The sequence below is a fragment of the Procambarus clarkii genome, chromosome 86 (genome assembly GCF_040958095.1).
Source record: "Procambarus clarkii isolate CNS0578487 chromosome 86, FALCON_Pclarkii_2.0, whole genome shotgun sequence".
NCBI classification, from domain to species: domain Eukaryota; kingdom Metazoa; phylum Arthropoda; class Malacostraca; order Decapoda; family Cambaridae; genus Procambarus; species Procambarus clarkii.
Genome location: NC_091235.1, coordinates 14,451,586 through 14,466,279, shown reverse-complemented (window position 1 = coordinate 14,466,279; position 14,694 = coordinate 14,451,586). Strand labels below are relative to the sequence as shown.

The 14,694-nt window shown below is 44.4% G+C and overlaps 2 protein-coding genes across 6 annotated transcripts in view; one reads left to right on the top strand and one right to left on the bottom strand.

The window, feature by feature from the left end:
- LOC123768447 (uncharacterized) overlaps positions 1–14,694 on the bottom strand; it is a 487,820-nt gene that overhangs the window by 392,342 nt on the left and 80,784 nt on the right. The gene's annotated exons all lie outside the window — the stretch shown is intronic.
- Positions 1–14,694, top strand: part of LOC123768495 (zinc finger protein 609) — a 129,587-nt gene that overhangs the window by 69,760 nt on the left and 45,133 nt on the right. For 4 of the 5 annotated variants that reach the window (XM_045759117.2, XM_045759125.2, XM_069317130.1 and 1 more), the window contains exon 2: positions 11,814–11,850. The exons of the other annotated variant lie outside the window; for it this stretch is intronic. The gene's annotated coding sequence lies outside the window, so the exon portion shown is untranslated. The remainder of the gene's footprint in view (positions 1–11,813; positions 11,851–14,694) is intronic. 5 annotated transcript variants of the gene reach the window in all.

Below are 14,694 nucleotides of genomic sequence, written 5' to 3'. Positions count from 1 at the left end.
TCGTGGTGTGGGCGGCGCCGTCGCCTGGGGCCGTGTCCGCCTCGTTACCCTGCCAAACACAACTCGGTTAATAAACCAACATTTGTGGCACGTTGAAGCACAGGATTACCGTCCCAGATCATGTCCCGTGACGGGTCTTGAGGGACTTAAGAGGTCCCTTAGACAGGTGTTGCAGCGACGGACATTTGTATATTGTTAGCAGGTGTTTGGCCGGCCCGCCTCTCAAGGCCGAGCTCGGGTCATATATAAAGGTCAGGGAAGAAGAGAGTAGGGCTCTCTTGAGATACACTACTGAGGGCCTTCAGGCGGGTTAGATTTAAAGTTGAACGCCGGTCCTGGGTAAGGGGTTTGGGCAGCCCTGTGCTTCACTTTGTCCGTCCTTACATTGGTCTCTGCCACTACGTAGCTCCATGGTCCCTGCCACTATGTAGCCAGGGAATACTGCCAGTGTGTACATGATGCATGGGAATACTGCCAAAGTGTCGTATGTATTCTCTTTCTACATTTGACCTCTTTCTGGTTTTCCTCAAAGGAACATGTTTCAGACAGGCTTCATATGCTTCAGAAGTCAGTTTTTCTATTCCTTGTGTAGAATTCTTATTACTTAGAACATTTTTCCATTGAATGTTTGTAAGTTCCCTGTTTATTTTCTCCCAGTCTATCCTTTTATTATTAAAATTGAATTTATTGAATAACCCTTCTCGCTTGTTGTTTCTCTTGGCCTACTACTGTTATTAATGTTAGTTTGTACGTCAATGAGCTTGTGGTCCGAGTACGTAGTGTCTGAGACAGTAATGTCTCTGGTTAGCTCCTCATTGTTCGTGAATATCAGGTCCAGCGTGTTTTCGTTCCTAGTTGGTTCTGTAATCTGCTGACTGAGCGAGAATTTGGCACAGAATCTCAGTAGTTCTCTGACCTGTGTTTGGCTATTTCCAGGTTGATTTCCTGCTATAATGTTATTGTTTACTACTCTCCATTGTAAACTGGGCAGACTGAAGTCTCCAAGGAAGATAATATCTGGTACCGGGTTTGCTAGGTTATCAAGGATATTCTCTTATTTTGTGGATCTGCTCAGTGAATTCCTCAACTGTTGCATCTGGCAATTTGTATATTAGAATATATTAGAATAATAATTAAATTGATATTTTCTACCTTGATTCCAAGTACCTCAACCACCTCATTGGTCGAGTTCAGGAGCTGTGTGCATGCCAGCTCCTCTTTAATATACAGACCTACTCCTCTACTTGACCTAATTACTCTGTCACATCTATATAGATTATAATTTGGGATCGATATTTCACTATCCATGTAGTCTTTCGTGTGGGTTTCCGTAAATGCACCAAATATTGAGTTACTCTATTAGGAGGCCATTTATGAACTTAACTTTATTTCATGATTTTGACTTTAGACATTGTACGTTTGCGAATATGAATGATTTCCAATATTGCGTGTCACTTCTGGTGGGCTTTGGTAGTCCCCCCCCCCCCCCTCCCTCTCCCCTCTCCACCCTGGTCCAGGGTGTGTTGTTTTAGTAGTGGTTCGTCCAGTTTTGGTAGTAGTGTGGTTGTTGTGTGGTGGTGTACCTGTGTACTTGTTGATGATTTGTATTCCAGTCTTGTGGGTATCTCCCTTCCCCTCTGTAATCCTGTAGTGGTTCCATCTGACTGTTCCTCTCTTATATGTTCTACTGTTTCTGTCTTCCTCTAAAAAATTTCTAGTTGTATCATATTGATCTTTCTGTCTATAACGCCCTGTACCTCTCACGTGGAATTCCGGACACTGAAGATTGTAACATTTTTTGTCCCTAATTGAAAATATACATAATGTAGAGTGGAAGTATCTGCACTCCGTTCCAACACGGCATGTACCCCTCGCCAACATGTTCCTGCATTTTCGATAATACAGAAAAGTGCATTTTGCACCTAATTTCCCATATTTGCATATTCCTTGTGCATAGAATTTGCAAATATTCTCAGTTTGTATTTTTTGTCAGTATATTTATACATCAGAACCATTTATAAACAGTTATATATATATATTTATAACCAAGAGGTCTTGGTTACCTCTTTATTTGAGCCATCTCCGTCTTTCGTCCCAATTCCTTCATTTATGCACTCTTTCCCACTGTTGCTCTCATAGTTTATATTACCTGGCTCTGCAATATTGCTGTTGTTTGTACCACAATACCCTCCCCCTCCTCCACACTACTACTGTGGTTCTCTAAACTACCTGTTCCTGAGTTTTGGTCGTTATTCAGTGTTGTCTTCTCCCAGTCCGCATACATCACTAGTAGCTTTTCTGTGAATGTTAGTCTGTGTGACTGGTATGGCATTCATCAGTTATTTTATGTTCTACCATATTAACCGTCTGCTTAATTTCCGGCTTGCAATGGTGTTCACTTTATTACTAATTCCTAGATCCACATGGTAATATAAAGTGTACATATTACACTATATATATATTATGACACTGTGTAAAAGACACATCAAACACTTTATGTAGGGCAGACGTAAATCTGTGTATCTATGTATTTACGTATGTAGCTTAGCATTTTAAAAGTACCGAATCACCTTCTGTGGTTGATTGTTCAATAAACCCCTGAACTATATGTTTAACACATCTCTAACCCTGTCCATGGAGGACAGAAGAAAATGTATATATGCTGGTTAGCATTGTGAATGTCTGGCCACGTCTGTGGTAGAAAATAATAATAATGAAAAAAAAGCCTAACATGATGCCGCCTCTTGGCGCTATTCTATATTTCTAATATTCTATGCACTATTCTCCTACACTTCCAACTTATGTGTCGTGTTACCCGTTCTACGTCACTGATCCACGTATCGCTGTTCACTATATTTCATATACTGGTATATGGACTACACGCATGTACACAAGAGCCAAGATAACCTCGTGCCTCTGGCTCCCACGTGGTCCCATGTTTATGCTCTATTTAACTCAAAGTTCCATTGTTAATGACTGTATTCAACTGTCCAACGGGTCACTATGAACTTTGTGATGACTGTGATCAGTAATCCATAACTGTATTACATATATTACAAATAGTAAAAGAGTACAGACAACAAGAAATAAATCACAAATAGGGAAACAGAAAACTTCTACACCACAAAGCCAACATGGACGTGTCTGGCAGCTGCTTTAAGTCATTTCGGAAAAGTGTTGGACAGAGTTACACACACTGTAACCCCAGACAAGGAGCCAGATTCACAAAGTTACTCAAGCACTTACGAACCTGTACATCTTTTCTCAATCTTTGGCGGCTTTGTTTACAATTATTAAACAGTTAATGAGCTCCGAAGCACCAGGAGGCTGTTTATAACAATAACAACAGTTGATGGACAAGTTTTCATGCTTGTAAACTGTTTAATAAATGTAACCAGAGCCGTCAAAGAGATTGATGAAAGATGTACACGTTCGTAAGTGCTTGCGTAACTGCTTCGTGAATCTGGCCCAAGGTACCTACTGGATCTGTCACAATGACAAGACTAATATGGGAAAACATCACCAAACTAATGAATGACATTCCTGAAGCACATAGGCTGCCAGTCACACAAAACCTACCAGAAATATATGTGCATATTGTGTAAAAACAGCGAACGGGTATGGGGTACTCGGACCTGGGTCCCGGGAGCTGATGTCCAACCTCAGAGCCGCACCTATACGTGTGTATGTGCGCGCGCGCGGGAGTCGCTGCGCATTTTTCTTCTTCCATGTACAGGCATGTGCGTGTGACTTAGTCATGTGTACATGGTTGTCTTACAGTCATGTGTACATAGTTGTCTAACAGTCATACGGTGTGGCTGATAGTCAGACCTAACAATATTCACTTAGAATGTTCTGGAAGCTCCTATTATACACATAAGGAGTGCTGGAAGATAAACTAACTCAATAAAGGTGTAAAGTAAATCGAATTAACATTCTGGGGTGTGATAAGACTATCCAACACTCATATATGTACTTGTATCTACCATGAGGCCTGGTCAGAGACCGGGCCGCGGGCACATTACTTCCCGGAATCAAGCGCTGAACGATATGTAAACATTACACATTCCCTCCAAGGGCTCAGTTGTTAGTTTGGTTACAAGGTTAACATCTGTGTGTCCCCCTTGGTGGTGGTAAACATCTGTGTGTCCCCCTTGGTGGTGGTAAACATCTGTGTGTCCCCCTTGGTGGTGGTAAACATCTGTGTGTCCCCCTTGGTGGTGGTAAACACCTGTGTGTCCCCCCCCCCTTGTTGATGGTAAACACCTGTGTCCCCCCTTGTTGATGGTAAACACCTGTGTGTCCCCCCCCCTTGTTGATGGTAAACACCTGTGTGTCCCCCCCTTGTTGATGGTAAACACCTGTGTGTCCCCCCCCCCTTGTTGATGGTAAACACCTGTGTGTCCCCCCCCCCTTGTTGATGGTAAACACCTGTGTCCCCCCCTTGTTGATGGTAAACACCTGTGTGTCCCCCCCCTTGTTGATGGTAAACACCTGTGTGTCCCCCCCCTTGTTGATGGTAAACACCTGTGTGTCCCCCCCCTTGTTGATGGTAAACACCTGTGTGTCCCCCCCCTTGTTGATGGTAAACACCTGTGTGTCCCCCCCCTTGTTGATGGTAAACACCTGTGTCCTCTTGTTGGTAAATAGTGGGGGGGGGGTTGACCAAGCCGACCTTGCACGTGTTCCAATATAATCTTCACTCATCGTAAGATAAGTCGTGACAAACTTAATGTTTATTACAATGTTTTTTGTTTTTTTTAGTATATAATTAAGCGTTTTACTGTCAATTCTTTTTTTTTTGGGGGGCGCTTGAAAATGTTATATTAGATCCGTCTGACTCGGCCCAGCTCGTCCGTAATATTTGTGGAGTTTCATATTAGCGGGGGCTTTTTAGCCTATCATTTTTGTCTGTAACTGGTTTGCGGGAGTTTGGTTTGCGGGAATTCGGTTGGCGGGAGTTAGGTGGCGGTTCATTGGAGGTTAATGTGGTGATGGTAAGCCGGAGGCTGCTGGCGGCCTTCTGCTGCGGTGGTGTTGGTACGTCTGGCATGTTGTTCGTCTGGCAGCAGTGTTCCCGGCACCACGCCTCCCTCCCTCCCCCCTACCCTTCCCCTACCCCCCTCCACTTTAACCTCTCTTTTGTTTAGACATTTTCTAATTGCCACTGTGATAGGCTTGCGAGTCAGTTTGGGTTAATCGATTATTGTGTATACCGAGGAAATTTGTCTTTAGTAAATTGTATTATATTAATATTAAATCGTATATTTATAGGAAAATAGTATTATATTAATATTAAATCGTATATTTATAGGAAAATAGTATTATATTTTCTGGTAAGGAGGAGAGCGACTCTTGATAATATGCGAGACTCGGACGGAAGCATTTGGCTGGGAATGTAATGTTTTTATTGGCGGTGTTAGGCGCATCTTGTAGCGATTCTGGCCACGAATTACTGCAGCAATGGGAAGGAATTGATGGTTATCTTGAGAGGATTTCGGGGCTTAGCGTCCCCGCGGCCCGGTCCTCGACCAGCCCTCCTTTTTGTTACACATCCCCATGAAGCAGCCCGTAGCAGCTGTCGTAACTCCCAGATACCTATTAACTGCTAGGCGAACAAGTGCATCAGGGTGAAAGAAAATGTCCATTTGTTTCCGCCTTAGGACTACGAATCCCGAGCGCTTTCCACTCAGCATTGTTGTTGTTTGGTAAAGATTAAGCCACCCATGAGGTGGCACGGGCACGAATAGCCCGTAAATTGTGTTCTTGTAGCTTTTATGGGTAAACCAGAGATTATCATTGGCCAGGGATTGTCTCCCGCTGCTCCAGGCTCTCTGGGAAATACTTGACAGCATTTTAGTGTTGTTTAAGATGTACTCGACTCTCCAACACCGCATTTTGTAACCATTTGCATTAATTATCTTTTGTCCCCTAATGCCTAGTTCTCAAATATAAATTGTTTGAGCTGAAGACTTTACTAAAAATAATTCGTCGGGTGATTAAAATAACTTGTATCGCGCCTTGTGTTTAAGTAATAGTTGCTGATGTACCTCATGAGGAAATACTGTCACAATGGCTGGGGGGGACTTGGCGTCCCTTCACCCCCCCCCCTCCTCCCCCCACACACTCGCATACACTCACACACACACACACACACACACACACACACACACACACACACACACACACACACACACACACACACACACACACACACACCCCCACTACCCACTACACACTACACCATGATGGCCGGCCGACCTCAATCCCACTAATGCCATGATATCGCTCATAATCTTGTAAATCTAGGCAGTTGCTTCACATTTCTATAATTTTCCAGTTGAAATATTGAGAAAGTATCCCGCGTGTATTACTAAATCCGATGGCAGCGTGTATTTAGGAATGTTTGTGGATAAATGTGGGTGGATGTGGATGAGTGTGGATAGGTTCGGACGCAGACCAGACATCCACTCATCTCTCCCGCTTTAGGTCACGTGACAGGAGTCGCTGCAGATTGGCCAATCAGTAACAAGGATCATTTGCCGGGAAGAACCGATGATTGACCGACAGATTGGTGGGGGTTTCTGCCTGGCCGCTGGTGGCGGTTGACAGCCTGGCCGACCAAGTTCTTAAAGGTGAAAATCCCATCCCAGTGGTATTGGACTTGAAGCTTTATGGTGTTATATAGACCGCTCATGCTCGGTGACTTGTCATAACGAGTTGATACTCGTTAGTGTGTGTCGTCGACCACATGCTGGCTCTCAGTAGTGTCGTCGACCACATGCTGGCTCTCAGTAGTGTCGTCGACCACATGCTGGCTCTCACATAGTGTCGTCGACCACATGCTGGCTCTCAGTAGTGTCGTCGACCACATGCTGGCTCTCAGTAGTGTCGTCGACCACATGCTGGCTCTCACATAGTGTCGTCGACCACATGCTGGCTCTCACATAGTGTCGTCGACCACATGCTGGCTCTCACATAGTGTCGTCGACCACATGCTGGCTCTCAGTAGTGTCGTCGACCACATGCTGGCTCTCAGTAGTGTCGTCGACCACATGCTGGCTCTCAGTAGTGTCGTCGACCACATGCTGGCTCTCAGTAGTGTCGTCGACCACATGCTGGCTCTCACATAGTGTCGTCGACCACATGCTGGCTCTCACATAGTGTCGTCGACCACATGCTGGCTCTCACATAGTGTCGTCGACCACATGCTGGCTCTCACATAGTGTCGTCGACCACATGCTGGCTCTCACAGTGTCGTCGACCATATACTGGCTCTCAACACATGTCTACCCACAGCTCTGGTACTTACATTTATTTTCCTTTCTTGTGATAGTCGGTTCTGTTTAAGCATTTCGGCGATTTTTTCCTTCTGCACAGTCTTCCGCGTTCTCTTTCTAGAGTGGTCCTCTTTCTGCCCCTCCTCACAGGCACGTGCTTCAGACAGACCTTGTATGCTTCAGCTGTCAGTTGAGCTGTTCCCTGTGTGGGAGTTTTGTCGCTTAAGACCGTCTCCCATTGAATGGTTGCAAGGTCTATATTTTTTTCCAGTCAATCCTCTTATTCTTGAAACTGAATTGATTGAATAACCCTTCTCGCTTGTTTATCCTACTGCCGGTATTAATGTTTGACTTAGATGAGCTTGTGGTCCGAGTGTGTAGTATCCAGCCCATCCGCTTGTTTAGGCCGTATAGTAACGGCTTAGAGTAACGATCTGGACCATCGTACATATATTGACGGAGAAGACAATTAGGAAAGTAGATATCGGCATTATTGAATTTGAATAAACCGGAAACGTTTTTGCATTGTAGCAAGAAAACTTTTCCTAGCCTTCCTAGGCCTAATACACGCTATCTAGCCCTAGTAGAGCACTTATATATGGACCATCAGTATACTGTAGTCCGGAAAAAATGGAGCTAAAAACAAACTTACATATTCTTAGGCCTGGTATATCACACTCGTGTACTGTATTAGGCCTCAGATATCGTGTTGTGTGACTACCTGGGAAGGTTTGGTTAGTTTGTCTTGGCAGCATAAACGGGTTTGTGTGAATTTTATTCTGCTACAGGAGGCCTGGGTGATGACTGGGCCGCGGGGACGCTAAGCCCCGAAACAAGGCAACCACAAGGTGGTGTTGCCAACCTGTTGAAGACCACTCTTGCTAATTCATCACCAAGATCATAAAAATTTACCTCTTCTATTTTGCCTTTCCTCTTCCTACCCGCCATCTTAGTGTGGGAACACATGGTGACCAAAACAATTTCCTTTAAACAAAAATGATTGTTTTATACATGTCTTGGCTGGTGACTGTCTGGCAAGATATTCCTAGACGTGTATGTACTGTTGCTCTCTGACGTGCACTGTTTACCTCACCCCAGGTGTGAGCTGCTCAGCCCTCAACTGTTACGTGTGAGCTGGTCAGAATTACATTTTACTTTTGTAAACACACATTAATGATCTTTTGTAAAAAAAATGACCTCGAACTGTTTTATGAGGGACTGACGTAAATCTGTGCATTTATGCATGCAGGTTAGATTAACATTTTTAAAGCACTACACCTTCTGTGGTTGATTCTTCAACAAATAATTGAATTAATGTTTAACAGAGCTCTAACCCTATTAATGGAGGACAGAACAACATGTATATATTCTGGTTAGTAATGTTAATATATGGCCACGTCTGTGGTAGAAAAAACCTGCCAGACGCACGACGCTTCCTCGCTGGGCCTGGGTGCACCTCGCTGCCAGACGCACGACGCTCCCTGGCTGAGCCTGGGTGCTCCTCGCTGCCAGACGCACGACGCTCCCTGGCTGAGCCTCGGTGCGCCTCGCTGCCAGACGCACGACGCTCCCTGGCTGAGCCTCGGTGCGCCTCGCTGCCAGACGCACGACGCTCCCTGGCTGAGCCCGGGTGCTATGGGAACATTTATGGCTTACCAATAATACGCTGCGAATTGTTGATTCTTGTAATTTGTTACGGTGAGCTTGGCTGTTGGAAGTCTATTTTGCTTTTAATTTATGCGCATCCCTTCCATATTATGTTTAGAGCGCTGCGTTAATTCTCTTCCATCTGAGTCAGGCCGTTGAGCAAACCCAGTATGTTTTTCTGCGAGTGTTTTGACTGCCAAACTTGATTCAAATGGTGTGAATATTTCAGGAAGATTTATGCGGTTTGTGGCGAGAGTTGGTGATGAGTTGCGGCAGTAAAGTTGGAATCCGAGTTTGTTGTATGAGCAGTAAACATGGCTTTGGATCTGTTATTGTTTTTCGTCGAGAATATATTGGTTGATGCATCGGGCAAGGAACACATTGCACGCTGCCAGTCATCAATGTACTGCAGTACTCTGTGAAAATGAATTTGCTGTCTTTTGTTTTTCCTTCACAATTGTTTCATTTAAACCAGACCTGATATTTCTATATTTTCTGGCTTCATTTGCCGTCCGGCAAATGTGGATCCGCGCTTATCTTGGTGTATTGTTTTCCTACTTTCTCTACTTCCTTTCTTCTCCAGTCTTCCTCCACTCCGACTGATCTCATTCAAGAATGTTCTTGCGACAAATGTGAATTACAAATTGGGCGTGATTCTGTAAGTGTGTTTAGGTGTAGAGTGCGTCCACACACACCACACTACACCAGTTCATTGGACAGTTGAGAGGCGGGACCAAAGAGCCAGAGCTCAACCCCCGCAAACACAACTAGGTGAATACTGGAGCCAGGGGCCAGATTCACAAAGCAGTTACGCAAACACTTACGAACCAGTACATCTTTTCTCAATATTTGGTAGCTTTTTTACGATTATTAAACAGTAAATGAGCTCGGAATCACCAGAAGGCGGTTTATAACAATAACAATAGTTCATTGGGAAGTTTTCATGCTGTAAACTGTTTAATAAATGTAAATAAAGCCATCAAAGATTGAGGAAAGATGTACACGTTCGTGAGTACTTGCGTAACTGCTTGGTGAATCTGGCCAACGACCCAGTAACGGGAGGTAACTGTGATAGTTTGGAAGATCAGTGCCGTGTGACCATCTCACTCTCTGATATATAGTCATACTTTAAATACTGCTAATAACCTGTATCACTACCACCAGTAGGGTTGATGTTGCATGCAGTTGCTGTCATTACAGAGGGTTAAATTACCCTTTACACTGTGTTTAGGATATTTCTGCAATTTCTTTGGTGATTATAATTCGTATTTTGTTAGTTCTCCCTGATAGCCCATCTTTACATTTACACCCCCTCCCCCAATGCATAATATCGGCAGGTTCCATATTTATGCCTTATTTGGTTGTGGTGTGTGTGTGTACCATGTTGTACTAATGTTTGGTTGTGGTGTGTGTGTGTACCATGTTGTACTAATGTTTGGTTGTGGTGTGTGTGTGTACCATGTTGTACTAATGTTTGGTTGTGGTGTGTGTGTGTACCATGTTGTACTAATGTTTGGTTGTGGTGTGTGTGTGTACCATGCTGTACTAATGTTTGGTTGTGGTGTGTGTGTGTACCATGTTGTACTAATGTTTGGTTGTGGTGTGTGTGTGTACCATGCTGTACTAATGTTTGGTTGTGGTGTGTGTGTGTACCATGTTGTACTAATGTTTGGTTGTGGTGTGTGTGTGTACCATGCTGTACTAATGTTTGGTTGTGGTGTGTGTGTGTACCATGCTGTACTAATGTTTGGTTGTGGTGTGTGTGTGTACCATGTTGTACTAATGTTTGGTTGTGGTGTGTGTGTGTACCATGCTGTACTAATGTTTGGTTGTGGTGTGTGTGTGTACCATGCTGTACTAATGTTTGGTTGTGGTGTGTGTGTGTACCATGCTGTACTAATGTTTGGTTGTGGTGTGTGTGTGTACCATGTTGTACTAATGTTTGGTTGTGGTGTGTGTGTGTACCATGCTGTACTAATGTTTGGTTGTGGTGTGTGTGTGTACCATGCTGTACTAATGTTTGGTTGTCACTGTACCATGCTGTACTGTTTGGTTGTCACTGTACCATGTTGTACCAATGTTTAGTGGTCACTGTACCATGCTGTACTAATGTTTGGTTGTCACTGTACCATGCTGTACAAATAGTTGTCACTGTACCATGTTATTCCAGTGTTTGGTTGTCACTGTACCATGCTGTACTAGTTTGGTTGTCACTGTACCATGCTATACCAATGTTTGGTTGTCACTGTACCATGCTATACCAATGTTTGGTTGTCACTGTACCATGCTATACCAATGTTTGGTTGTCACTGTACCATGCTGTACTAATGTTTGGTTGTCACTGTACCATGCTGTACTAATGTTTGGTTGTCACTGTACCATGCTGTACTAATGTTTGGTTGTCACTGTACCATGCTGTACTAATGTTAGGTTGTCACTGTACCATGCTGTACTAATGTTAGGTTGTCACTGTACCATGCTGTACTAATGTTAGGTTGTCACTGTACCATGCTGTACTAATGTTTGGTTGTCACTGTACCATGCTGTACTAATGTTTGGTTGTCACTGTACCATGCTGTACTAATGTTTGGTTGTCACTGTACCATGCTGTACTAATGTTTGGTTGTCACTGTACCATGCTGTACTAATGTTTGGTTGTCACTGTACCATGCTGTACTAATGTTTGGTTGTCACTGTACCATGCTGTACTAATGTTTGGTTGTCACTGTACCATGCTGTACTAATGTTTGGTTGTCACTGTACCATGCTGTACTAATGTTAGGTTGTCACTGTACCATGCTGTACTAATGTTAGGTTGTCACTGTACCATGCTGTACCAATGGTTGTCACTGTATCATGTTGTACTAATGTTTGATATCTTTACAGGCTGTTGGGACGAGCGTTCGTCGTCTGCTAATTGAGTGTAAGTATGTGAATGTTGTCAGGCCGCAACATTGCCGTTTGTCTGTAGTGTTGGGACACTGTTGAGCCCCTCTTGTTCACCTGCATGTTTGTGTTCTCCGGCAGCCGTGTCAACGTCAACCCCTAGTGTGGCTCTGTGTTCACCTAGTTGTATTCACCTACTTGTGCTTGCAGGGGTTGAGCTTTGCTCTTTCGGCCCGTCTCTCAACTGTTAATCAACTGGTACTCACCTAATTGTGCTTGCGGGGGTTGAGCTTTGGCTCTTTGGTCCCGCCTCTCAACTGTCAATCAACTGGTGTACAGATTCCTGAGCCTACTGGGCTCTATCATATCTACATTTGAAACTGTGTATGGAGTCAGCCTCCCACATCACTTCCTAGTGCATTCCATTTATTAACTACTCTGACACTGAAAAAATTCTTTCTAACGTCTCTGGACGTCCCTGGTGTACAGGTTCCTGAGCCTGCTGGGCTCTTATCATATCTACACTTGAAACTGTGTATGGAGTCAGCCTCCACCACATCACTGCCTAATCTTGAGGTTATCTTGAGATGATTTCGGGGCTTTTAGTGTCCCCGCGGCCCGGTCCTCGACCAGGCCTCCACCCCCAGGAAGCAGCCCGTGACAGCTGACTAACACCCAGGTACCTATTTTACTGCTAGGTAACAGGGGCATAGGGTGAAAGAAACTCTGCCCATTGTTTCTCGCCGGCGCCTGGGATCGTACCCAGGACCACAGGATCACAAGTCCAGCGTGCTGTCCGCTCGGCCGACCGGCTCCCCATTGCATTCGGCTAATGCATTCCATTTATTTAGTACTCTACGATACTGAACAAATTCTTTCTAATGTCTTTATGGTTAATTTGGGCACTCAATTTCCACCTGTGTCCTTAAGTGCATGTGCTCCTTGTGTTTAATAAATTGTCATTGTCTACCCTATCAATTCCTTTGAGAATCTTGTATGTGGTAATCATGTCCCCTCCCCTAACTCTTGTAACACCCAGGACCTCCCCCCCCCCCCCCCCCTTAGAGTTCACACCCAGGGAAGCCTTCTCCAAGAGGTCAGCCCAGATGATCTCCGGTTTATCTTGTATATTGATTAAAAATTCCTGGGTTAGTCTTAGTCAGCATAGTTTCAAGTATGTAATATTCATGCAAGGAAATTAGACTCCAGATTCTTATGTGTAAACATCCCTGGATCTCCCCCTTTTTGGCCAGGTCAGAGGTCAGTCACATGTAATTAATAACTCCTCTCTTGAAGAGTGTATGGTGAATGTCAAACAAGCTTTTTGAAATATTTCTTGTGTTTGTACACTCTTGGTGGGTAGCAACAGCAGATCTCCCCCTCCCCCTGTGGGGGTTGTATATAGAGGTCCTTTCGGGACTTAGGGAACTCAGAGTGCCGGGCACCGGGGTCCAGAAAGGCTGTGAAGAACATCTCGGCCAGGGAGAGACAGGTTTTAAGGTAATGTGTGTGATCTCTGAGTTTTTGTTCCATGTCCAAATTTCTTAACTTTTTGCCAGTGTTAGAGTAGGATTTACAAGTGGTGATTGACATACTTTTGGTCTTTAATAAATCATGTTAAATTTCCCGTCTGTGTCAATTGTTGAATCCTCTTAGCCTTTTGGATATAGTGGCTGCCAACCGTTTTCATAATTAATGACAGTCATAGAACGTACTCTCCAAGTCAAGCAATGTTTCTTGCCTCGTTGCTTGATATAGTCTCAATGGTCAAAGGCAGATGGTGGCAGCATATTTCATTCTTGTTAGCATTTCCTTATTGGCAGTGTATCTTTTGGTTCCGGTGTAACCATCATATGTCAGCTCACATTACCGTGTTTCATAAGTGTTATCAAGTGCAACCGATGGGGAAGTGTTACTCAGGATAAGTAGTGTTTACTTTATTAGTGTTCCATTAAGTGTTCCCTTATAGTGGTGTTCCATTATAGTGGTACATTTTAGTGGCGGTGGTACAATAGAGTGGTGTTACACTCTCCTGTCTTCCAGCGACGTGAGGTTTAATTTCCGTAGTCTCAACTCATAGCTCATGCCCCTTAATTCGGGCACTAGTCTGGTGGTAAACTACTAAACCTTCTCTAACTTAGTTTCATACTTGACGAGATATGGACTCCATGCTGGAGTTGCATACTCCAGGATTGGTCAGACATACGTGATGTACAGGGTTCTGAATTATTCCTTATTGTGTGCGCGTGTGTATCCTCGTATTTTTTTACACAAATTGGGAGGGCTAAAAAACAGTACCGCTGTAGAAAAGTGCAAATTAGTGTATGAATGTCTTACAAGCAGGCTGAAACTAAAATTATGACAATAACAAAGCAGAAACAGTGCACTCAGAAACAAGCACTCATTGTTTCTGCGGGCTGCTCCAAGCAACAGTATGGTGGACCAAACTCTCACAAGTCAAGCCTGGCCTCGGTCCGGGCTTGGGGAGTAGAACAAAAATTCCCAGAACCCCATCAAGCAGGTATTAAGCAGGGCCCTACTGCTTATGGTGGCTCTAGGGCCCTACTGCTTATGGTGGCTCTAGGGCCCTACTGCTTATGGTGGCTCTAGGGCCCTACTGCTTATGGTGGCTCTAGGGGCCACTGTTTACCTGCTTAATACCTGGTTGATGGGGTTCTGGGAGCTCTTCTACTCCCCAAGCCCGGCCCGAGGCCAGGCTTGACTTGTGAGAGTTTGGTCCACCAGGCTGTTGCTTGCAGCGGCCCGCAGGCCCACATACCCACCACAGCCCGTTTGGTCCGGAACTTCTTTTAGAAAACAGTCTAGTTTTTTCTTTAAGATGTCCACGGTTGTTCCGGCAATATTTCTGATGCTCGCTGGT